This window comes from Eptatretus burgeri, chromosome 4 (genome assembly GCF_056783735.1).
Source record: "Eptatretus burgeri isolate ZD-2024b chromosome 4, Ebu_testis_v1, whole genome shotgun sequence".
Taxonomy (NCBI): domain Eukaryota; kingdom Metazoa; phylum Chordata; class Myxini; order Myxiniformes; family Myxinidae; genus Eptatretus; species Eptatretus burgeri.
In genome coordinates, this window is record NC_140964.1 from 113,375,606 (window position 1) to 113,385,605 (window position 10,000).

At 42.7% G+C, this 10,000-nt stretch overlaps 1 protein-coding gene across 1 annotated transcript in view; it reads left to right on the forward strand.

Annotated features, from left to right (window-relative positions):
- The window catches only part of LOC147028912 (rho GTPase-activating protein 15-like), a 116,748-nt gene that overhangs the window by 253 nt on the left and 106,495 nt on the right, over positions 1 to 10,000 (forward strand). Inside the window, exon 1 of the mRNA XM_085879760.1 lies at positions 1 to 116. This exon is cut by the window's left edge and continues 253 nt beyond it. The gene's annotated coding sequence lies outside the window, so the exon portion shown is untranslated. The remainder of the gene's footprint in view (positions 117 to 10,000) is intronic.

A 10,000-nucleotide genomic window follows, 5' to 3' on the forward strand; every position in this document is an offset into this window, starting at 1 on the left:
CCCCTGCCTCACATCTTGCTCAGATTGACACCGTGGAAACCAAAACCTTCAAGATCGTTTGAATCCCCCCACGTTAAAGCTGAGCCCATGGGTCTATCACTTCCCATTACAGACAGGTGGGTGGCCTATCTATCTTGTACTACTTCCTTTCTAGTCTTGCATCCTCTGCTCTTTCTGTGCATTGTCCACCCCCACCTTCCCTTCGGGTTCTGTGGGGCACATGCGGTCCACCATCAACTCCCTTCTGGCGAAACTCCCAAAATCCAGACTCAATACTCACCTCCACTCATTTGTTCCTCTCTTTTCTCTTCTGTGGAATGAAATTCCACATTCTCTTCAATCTTATTCATCCCTCCAGGTCTTCCCCAAATAATAGCATTCCTTTCCTGCAGTAATTCTCTGCCGACTGCTGTAGTTGGACCTGTTGCCAACTATAGTACATGAGAGTGCTACTCTAATATACTATAGTTCTCACTGCAGCATTTCTGCCTGGGGATCAAAATAGCTGTTCACCACCATCTCAGATCACCCCCCACTCAAAACCATCATCAACCCCCTGCACCCCATCCCAAGCCCACCAACTCGCAAATTTCCAGTTATTCTTCCTGAGAGTTTGCTTCGATCTCCACTCATCTTGTCCATAATGTGAGTCCTCCCCAACCACTCTTTCCTCTCCACTTCCCATATTGGGTGGTCTCCCTCTATTTTGTCCATCAAACCTGTTGTTGGTGTCCACCCCGCCCCACACCCCTCCTCCTCTTTCTGCTGTTCCTTTTGTTCTGTTGTGTCCTGATCCATTCAGTGTTCCAGCTCTTCCACGACCCTTTACTTTGAATACAAAAAAAGATTACCATAAATAAATAAGTAAATACAAATAAACACACACACACACACACACACACACACACACACACACACACACACACACACACTTTTAATTTAACAAATATTTTATCAGAAAAGAGAGAAAATATATTTTTGGAGTTACTCTTATTTGATAGATAAAAGAGTACACAATTCGCCCCAATGTTACGACGTATTCGTTTTGAAATGGAAATTCTCATTTAACGTTAAAAACTGCCACGAGAGAGCGCCAAAGTGCCATGACACCCACACCTACACACCAAGGTTATGGAGTTTCACTGTTCCTCTGAGATCACCGTCTTGAAGAGATAATTAGAGTATTTTGAGTCTCCACTGAATCGATAATTTTAAATAAGAAGTTGAGCTTTAAATCAGAAATAAACCATGCTTTCAATCCCCTGATGTTCAATGTCAATTGGTCCTTCAAAGCTTTGTTTCAGTGTTATTTGGATATTTGTTTCAAAATAATATAATTTGTGTTCAGTTTCAGTCCTTTTGTTAGAGTGCAACAAGATCGAAAAAATAACAGACCAATACATTTTTTGAAGAATGAGAGAAAAGGAAATACATGACAAAGTTTGTAATGTCATTGAGATAAAATAACAGCAGCGTGAAAAATGATAATTGCTGAGTTGCCAAAATAGAGACTTTTTTTGCCGAGAACATTCACTTAATGGTGTGTGATCAGACGTGAACATAGAAATTCCTTCTCCCCAGATGTTCCAAATTTATGGTTAGCAAAAGTTAAAGGTTAAAACGGGAGGGTAACAAAGTGACAATGGAAATGTAGGTCGAGGTTGTACATGTAATTATTTGGACACAAAATAGTACATATTCGAGACTGCTCATTGCAGCGTTGCTTGAAAAAAATGTATCAAAGATTTTATGGCAAAAAAAAACAAAAAACTCAAAGTACTTCTCATATATCCAACATTTTTAGTTTTTGTTGAATGAATCTGCTGCCACTGTGAACCAAATATTTTGAGAATGGCAAATGCAGGAAACAACATATAGCTATGTGTGAAAACTGGATCATACAAATATACTTCAACTCTGCAAAGTTTGGTCTTGAGCCTTATTTATTTATTATCATGCCAAATGCAAGCTGTACTGGGAACTGACATCGTTGCCAAACAAATCGGAAGGATTAGTCATTGGGCTGTATTGCAATGCCGTGAAGTTTCACCGTTTTGTGTGATCCTGCGATTGTTGCCTGCAGTAGTCATTCGTTGAAGATGATGGGCGATCCCTCTGTGTTTTCACATGATTCAGTCTTGACAACTCAGGCTAAAACTGAAATTTTGCACAAAAACCTTCATTAATCAAAAAATTGCTCATCCTTTTATTTGGGTGGTGTATTGGCCAGACTGCTGGCTGCCTCGATCGCTCCCGAAAATACAAAAATACAATTTTTTTCCCACAAAAGTAATACTAGAACTACGTTGTCGATGGCACACCATCGCATATTCCCACACGCACTGCTTTGTCCCATTAACGCAAGGTGAAATTTTATCTTGCAAAATGGATTGACTATTCTTTTCTATTTGATGTGCTTTATGACCAAAGACTTACTATGTTTACTCAATCAGAAGTCATTGCAAGCATGTCAACATTTCATGAAACATTAATTTAACACTGTCCAGCAATATAGAACTGCACATTAATTTAAACATAGGAATGAACTGTGTATAATATTAATTATAATTATTCAAAATCAATTAGATAAATACAGTAAAACCTGTGACTGTTTGTCACTCATGGGGGCCACATAAGTAAGTTCTTTCTAAAATAATTTACCATTTACAATGGTAAATACACTTTTAAAAAATCAGCCCCCATGACCCCACCCCCTCTGGCCTGGCCCCAAGGGGTCATATCAAAAATCCAACAGTGTTGTGCACTTCCCCATACATATATCTACTATGTCCCAAAGTTTCAAGTTCCTATCTCAAACGGTGAAGGAGGAGCTATTTTGACCCCCTATCCGCTAAGCACCCCCCCGACCCCCCCCCCCAAGCACCCTCTGATCATCATGTGTTTAAAAAAAATGTTGCTAAATGTATAACTCATGAATATGTTGGATTTAAAAAGCTATAAGACATTTTTTTTAATCGACCACCATGATCCCAACCACTCTGGCCCGGCCCCTAGGGGTCATATCAAAAATCCGAAAGTGTTGTACACTTCCCCATACTTATATCTACTCTGTCCCAAAGTTTCAAGTTCCTATTTCAAACGGTGTCGGAGGAGTTACAGGGTAAGACAGACGGACGTATGGACGGACGGCGGAGACAATCACAATATTCCTGCTTTTCTTCGAAAGCGCGGGAATAAAAATATTCACGTGAGACCAATAATGTAATCAGAGAATGGTGAAATCTTCAGCGAGATTCAAAATACAGCTCTTATTCATATTAGATTCGGATTATTATCTGTTTCACTGACAGCAACCCACAGCCAAGACATTTTCTATTGTGTACATGAGCTGGCACTTTTTGGTCTCTTCTGGGGAGTACCCTCCTTGGTCCACCTTCAGTGGGCAATGTGTTATGGCACATTCTAACTTTTGTCATTTTTGAAGGAAATTTTATGAATTACAACATATCGTACACTGTATCAATTTTGAGAAGGTTCCATTATATTATGAAGATAAAGGAAGATGATTAACAATACCAGCTACTACTAAAGGTGGTGTGGTATTTGTCACACATATATATATATATATATATATATATATATATATATATATATATATATATATATATATATATATATGTATAGATATATAAATATGTATATATATGGATGTATATGTATATACATATGTGTATATATGTGTATATATGTATGCATGAATGTAAATGGGTACCTCCCATGCTCTTCAAGCTGAATAAGCTTCATAAAGCACCCAAGAATGTTAGACCCAACGGCCGGCGTGGCAAATGTGACCTTGGCCTAACCGGGGCATACACTGGGCATATATATATATGTCTATATGGATATATATATATATATATATATATATATATGTATATATATATATATATGTATATATATATATATATGTATATATATATATATATGTATATATATATATATGTATATATATATATATATATATATATATATATATATATATATATATATGTATAAATATATATATATATATATATATATATATATATATATATATATGTATATATATATGTACACATATATATATACATATATATATATACATATATATATATATACATATATATATATACATATATATATATATATATGCCCAGTGTATGCCCCGGTATATATATATATATATATATGCCCAGTGTATGCCCCGGTTAGGCCAAGGTCACATTTGCCACGGCGGCCGTTGGGTCTCCAAAATCTATGGCCGCAAGCAATGATACGGCGGCCACAGTATTTCCACGGTCACACAATGTAGCAGTCACATATGTTTTTATTTTTCGGGTAGCCGCATGGCGTATTTAGAAATCGTGGAGACCGAAAACGTGGGGGTGCCGTACGGTCTTTGATTTGATGTCGCACGGTGACCATAGGGCGTCGCTGCGGCGGCCATAGAATTTTCAAGGCAGATGCAGGGTGCCCGCAAGGCGACCGCAGGGTGACCCTCAGGCGAACATGCAGCCAGACGGACGGTAACGAGTGGGTATATATACCAGTTCTTTTTTTTACTGAAATAAAAATATAACAGTATATATAACTGAATATACTATAACTATAATATACCGTGGTGCCCCCAGAATCGGAACGCCCCATTGTTTGAACAAATTGGAATCCGAACAATTTTTTCGAGAAAAGTTTGCCCTAAAAACCTAATACATTTTTTAAAAACCGAACACAACGTAGCGTTCATATTTGTTCACGTGTCTCCCCCACCAATTCAAGCCGCATCTTCGCGCTTTGTTTATTCAGTTTGTCGGTGGAATTACTCGTGAAAGCATCTCTCGTGTGTCTATCGATACTTTAGGCCTCAGTCACATTTGCTCTACGGCAAGGATATGGCTGCCGTATGCCCTCTGAATTGACAGAAACGTGCGGCGGCCGCAGAGAAACTGAGGTTGCCTCAGGGTGGCCCTATGCCGTATGGCTATATTTTACAGGCCGTAGGGGCACCGTGGAATTATAGCGCGGAGTTATAACTTTTTTTTATTTCTACGTTCACTGTAGCAATTCGACAAAGCCAAGCTATGACGTAGATGTGTTCCACGTCGACCGTACGTAGGGCGTACGGTGGGCTTGCGTTATTCGTGCGGCTGCCGTAAGCTCTTCTCAATGAAAAATGAATTTTCCCAAACCCCAAAAAATTACGGCGGCCGCACTATTTCCACGGTCGCCGTACAGTGGCCTTATGGCCCACCTGCGGTCGCCTTGCGGGCACCTTGAGGCGAACTTGCGTCTGCCTTGAAAATTCTATGGCCGCCGCAGGGACGTCCTAAGGTCACCGTGCTACATCAAATCAAAGACCGTACGGCACCCACACTTTTTCAGTCTCCACAATTTATAAATACCCCGTGCGTCTACCCGAAAAATAAAAACATATGTGACTGCTACATTGTGTGACCGTGGAAATACTGCGGCCGCTTTATAATTGCTAGTGCCCGTACATTTTGTAGACCCTCCGGCCGCCGAGCCAAATATGACTTCGGCCTGACCTCGTGTTTTCACCTTCATTTGTGATGTTTGTTTTTTTAATCATCTTGTGTTTTAATTAATAACAAAAAAGCAATCCGATCACGTGGTGTGACGGACTGTCGGGCAAGGATTGAATTTCACAGCAAAACCAGTTGTAATTTGGAATATCCATGATTACGTCAGCCCGATGCATTTGATGAAAGTGATTGTGGTTCTGCGGGCATCATGTTTGATGAGCTGCCCTGGGGGCAGCGCTCTTGCAGAGTGCGCGAGTGATCGGAACCCAGGTCGGAGCTCGAGCCTGTGTGGACCTTTGGATGTGGTGATTGCACCAGTTTACATGCAATACACCGCCACCGAAGGTCATTTACTCATCTTATTTTACCTTAAACATGGGTAATTTCAGTTTAAAGTGTCTTGAAAGTGGGTTTTCTTTGGGTCCACGAACGGATTAATTCACTCCATTATTTCTTATTGGGAAAATATTTTTGGAATCCGAACTTTTTGCAATCCGAACAGCCTCCTGGAACGAATTAAATTGGGATTCTGGGGGCACCACTGTATAGACCAACGTTTCTCAACCTTTTTACCCTTGTGGAACCCTTGAAATAGTTTTCATGTCTCAGGGAACCCCTGCATAAAAATTATTATATACCATTATTAATATCTAGCTCTTTTATATTTTTATCGTAGTTCACGTGGTAAATATAATATATTTTTTTCAGATACCTGGTTTAAGGAAAAAATGACCCCCTTTTTGTCAAATTTATTGGCAATGACTCAGACAGACCACGTCATCAGTGGTGACGTCATCACGTACAGGCCGTGTGCCGTGTTCAATGACAAGTCGTTATTCCAGGCGTCCATCACGCATCGTGCTTCGAGTGGGTGACGTCATCATGTACAGCCCATGTGTCGTGTTCAATGACGAGTCGTTATTCCGGGTGTCCATCGCGCTTCGTGGTTGTTATAATATAACATTCTCTGTGGTTGTAGGTGCACGGCGGGCGTAGGGGAACCGTGTGTCGACCCTGCGTTGCCCTCAGGTAGTCACACAGACTGCAAGGCCACTGTACGGCGACCATGGAAATAGTGCGGCTGCCGTAAATTTTGGGGGTTGGGAAAATTCATTTTTCATTGAGAAGAGCTTACGGCAGCCGCACGAATAACGCAAGCCCACCGTACGCCCTACGTACGGTCGACGTGGAACACATCTTCGTCATAGCTTGGCTTTGTCGAATTGCTACGGCGAACGTAGAAATGAAAAAAAAGTTATAACTCCACGCTATAATTCTACGGCGCCCCTACGGCCTGTAAAATATAGCCAAACGGCATAGGGCCTCCCTGAGGCCACCTCAGTTTCTCTGTGGCCGCCACACGTTTCTGTCAATTCAGAGGGCGTATGGCCGCCGTATCCTCGCTGCAGAGCAAATGTGACCGAGGCCTTTGAATAGGTGTACCATATCCCTGTGTGTCATAAGAGGCGACTAGGGTTGTGTCAGGAAGGGCATCCAGCGTAAAAACCTATGCCAAATCATTATGCGGACAAGAAAACGAATTTCCATACCGGATCGGTCGAGGCCCGGGTTACCAACGACCGCCACCGGTACCGGTGGTCAGCAGGGTACCAGTGGAAATTGTGCTACTGCTGGGCGAAGGAGGAGAAGAAGAATGGGGAAGGCGAGTCCGGAGGCAGTGGGAGAGGGGGAAGGGTAGAAGTGTGGAGGTGAGAGTTGGAACTCTGAATGTTGGGACGATGACTGGCAAAGGACGAGAGTTGGCTGATATGATGGAGAGAAGAAAGGTGGATATACTGTGTGTACAAGAGACCAAGTGGATGGGGAGTAAGGCTCGGAGCATTGGAGGTAGTTTCAAACTGTTCTACCATGGTGTGGATGGGAGGAGAAATGGTGTAGGGGTAATCCTGAAGGAAGATTATGTCAAGAGGGTATTGGAGGTGAGGAGAGTGTCTGACCGAGTGATGAGTGTGAAGATGGAAATTGAAGGGGTGATGATGAATGTCATCGGTGCATATGCACCGCATATGGGGTGTGAGATGGAGTATAAAGATTTCTGGAGTGAGTTTGATGAAGTGATGGAGAGTGAATCCAAGGATGAAAGAGTGGTGATTCGAGCAGATTTCAATGGGCATGTTGGGGAAGGGAATAAAGAGGATGAGGAGGTGATGGGTAGGTACAGTCTCAACAAGAGAAATGTGGAAGGGCAAATGGTGGTAAAGTTTGCAAAAAGAATGGAAATGGCAGTGGTAAATATGTATTTCAAGAAGAAGGAGGAACACAGGGTGACATACAAGAGTGGAGGAAAGTGCACACAGGTAGATTACATCTTAAGCAGGAGATGCAACCTGAAAGAGATTAGAGACTGTAAGGTGGTGGCAGGAGAGAGTGTAGCTCGACAGCATCGATTGGTGGTCTGTAGGATGATTTTGGAGGTGAGGTTGAGGAAGAGAGCGAGGGCTGAACCAAGGACCAGATGGTGGAAGCTGAAGGAGGAAGACTGTTGCATGGAATTTAGGGAGGAGGCAAGACAGGTGTTGGATGGTGGTAAAGATGGGTGGGATGATTGGGCAACAACAGCAGAAGTGGTGAGGGAGATAGCTGGGAAGGTACTTGGTGTGACATCTGGACAGAGGAAGGAAGTTAAGCAGACTTGGTGGTGGAACGAGGAAGTACAGGAAAGTATAAGGAAGAAGGGGTTGGCGAAAAAGAAGTGGGATAGTCAGAGAGATGAATAAAGTAGGCAGGAGTACAAGGATTGGTGGCGAAAGGCAAAGAGAGAGGTGGCAAAGGCTAAGAAAAGGGCATATGACGAGCTGTATGAGAAGTTGGATACAAAAGAAGGGGAAAAGGATTTATACCGATTGGCAAGACAGAGGGACCGAGCTGGGAAGGATGTGCTGCAGGTTAGGGTGATAAAGGACGCAAATGGGAATGTGCTGACGAGCGAGGAGAGTGTGTTGAGAAGGTGGATGGAGTTCTTTGAGGAGCTGATGAAAGAAAGAAAGAAAGAAAGAAAGAAAGAAAGAAAGAAAGAAAGAAAGAAAGAAAGAAAGAAAGAAAGAAAGAAAGAAAGAAAGAAAGAAAGAAAGAGAGAAAGAAAGAAAGAGAGAAAGAAAGAAAGAGAGAAAGAGAGAAAGAAAGAAAGAAAGAAAGAAAGAAAGAGAGAGAGAGAGAGAGAGAGAGAGAGAGAGAGAGAGAGAGAGAGAGAGAGAGAGGTGGAGATAGTGAATCTGGAAGTGGGGTGGATCAGTAAGGATGAAGTGAGGACTGCTATGAAGAGGATGAAAAGTGGAAAGGCGGTTGGCCCAGATGACATACCAGTGGAGGCATAGAAGTGCTTAGGAGAGATGGCAGTGGGGTTGTTAACCAGATTGTTTCATAAAATCTTGGAAAGTGAGAGGATGCCGGAGGAGTGGAGATTAAGTGTACTGGTTCCGATTTTCAAGAACGAGGGTGATGTGCAGAGCTGTGGAAATTACAGAGGGATAAAGTTGTTAAGCCACAACATGAAGTTGTGGGAAAGAGTAGTGGAAACTTGGTTGAGAAGAGAGGTGACGATTTGTGAGCAGCAATTTGGGTTTATGCCAGGAAAGAGCACCACTGATGCGATGTTTGCTTTGAGAATGTTGATGGAGAAGTGTGGGCAAGGCCAGAAGGAGTTACATTGTGTGTTTGTGGATTTAGAGAAAGCTTCTGATAGGGTGCCAAGAGAGGAGTTGTGGTATTGTATGAGGAAGTCGGGAGTGGTGGAGAAGTATGTGAGGATTGTGCAGGATATGTATGAGGACAGTGTGACAGCGGTGAGGTGTGTGGTAGGAATGACGGACCGGTTTAAGGTAAAAGTGGGATTGCACAAGGATCGACTCTGAGCCCTTTCCTGTTTGCAATGGTAATGGACAGGTTGACGGACGAGATCAGACTGGAGTCTCCATGGACTACGATGTTTGCAGATGACATCATGATCTGTAGGGAGAGTAGGGAGCAGGCTGAGGCAAGCCTCGAGAGGTGGAGGTACGCACTGGAGAGAAGGGGAATGATAGTCAGTAGGAGTAAGACAGAGTACATGTGCGTAAATGAGAGGGAGGGTGGTGGTATGGTGCGGTTGCAAGGAGTTGAGGAGGGGAAGGTGGATGGGTTTAAATACTTGGGATCAACTGTCCAAAGTAACGGAGGTTGTGGGAGAGAAGTGATAAAGAGAGTGCAGGCAGGATGTAGTGGGTGGAGAAGAGTTGCAGGAGTGATTTGTGACAGAAGGGTAGCTGCAAGAGTTAAGGGGAAAGTATATAAAGCGGTAGTGAGACCAGCTATGTTGTATGGTTTGGAGGCGGTGGCACTAACAATAAGACAGGAAGCAGAGTTGGAGGTGGCAGAGTTAAAGATGCTGCGATTCTCGTTGGGAGTGACGAGGATGGATAGGATAAGAAATGAGTATATTAGAGGGGCAGCGCAGGTAGGAC